A 1,487-nucleotide genomic window follows, 5' to 3' on the forward strand; every position below is an offset into this window, starting at 1 on the left:
GAGATTTCTGACCTAAGGAACTTTATGGTAATAAATTTATACTGTTTTAAGCTGCTAAATTTGTGGTAATTTGTTATGGCACCAAAAGGAAAAAATACAATTGGTGTATCAGATTTCTTTTTTTTTATTGTTCAGTATATTCCATTGTCTCAATATTTTAGTTAATTTAGCAATTCTCCCACTTTTGAGCATATAAGTTGTTTCTAGTTGTTTAGCTAATATAAACAGAGCTGTCGTGAACATTCTTTACCAAGGCTTTTGTCATCATAAGCTTCTATTTTTATTGAGAAAGTACCTAGGAGTAGAATTGCTGGATCATAAAGTAGGCATATGTTTAGTTTTACAATAAATTGTCAGAAAATTTTTAAAAAGCAGTTGAATCATTTTACATTCTCACCAACAATCTATGAAATTCTACTTGCTCTACATATTTGTTGACATTTGGTGCTGTTATACTTTTTAATTTTAGACATTCAGGTGAGTATGACTGTTCATATATTCCGGATACAATCTTTTGTCAGATACATGTAGTATGAATATTTTCTCCAAGTCCATTGTCACCTGCTTTTTTTCTTAATGGTATCTTTGGATGAGAGTAAGTTTCAATTATGAAGTCTAATTTATCAATTAGATCACTACTGAGATGTCTAACAATACTCTTTTTCAAAATTCAAATTTCACCTATAAAAGCACTTTGGAGCATGTCATGAGGTTTATTTATTTATTTTTTTCCCATAGAGATATCCAGTTATTCTAGCAACATTTGTTGAAAAGACTTTTTTTCCCATGTTTTGGTGCATTATCAAAAAATAAAATGACGTATAACTATGTCTATTTCTGGGCTAGCTATTTTACACATTGATTTACTATTAAAATTTTATGCCAGTATCATGCTATCATAATTATTTTGGCTGTGTAGAAATTTTGAAATCAGGTAGTGCTTATCCTTCAAATTTGTTCTTATTTTTCAAAAATTTGTCCTTGCTTTTGTATTTTAATATATTGCATTTGTACTAACTATCATTCAGTTGAAGATTTTTACAACGTTTTATTTGACTTATTTTGCCTATGAGTTATTTAGAGGTATACTGTTAAATTTCTAAATACTTGGAGATTTTATAGATATCTTTCTCTTGTTTTTCAACATAATTCCATTGTGGTCAGAAAACATTATATACAAAATTTTTTAAATTAAAGGTATTTGTCTTATGGATCAATATGCAGTCTATCTTGTTGAATGTCCATGTGCACTTGAAAAGAATGTGCACTCTATAGTTGGAGGTGTTTAAGGTTCTATTAATACTAGCAAGGTGATTAATATTGTTATTTGGATCATCATTCCTCTTCAGCCCAAGGAATTTCTTTAGTATTTCTTATAGTCAAGGTTTTAGCTTTCTTTTATCTAAAATTTTTTTTCTATTCTCTAAAAAATATTTTTTTGCTACATGCAGAATTCTGAGTTGACAGTTTATTCTTTCAGCATTTAA

Source organism: Cynocephalus volans, chromosome 8, assembly GCF_027409185.1.
Source record: "Cynocephalus volans isolate mCynVol1 chromosome 8, mCynVol1.pri, whole genome shotgun sequence".
NCBI classification, from domain to species: Eukaryota; Metazoa; Chordata; class Mammalia; order Dermoptera; family Cynocephalidae; genus Cynocephalus; species Cynocephalus volans.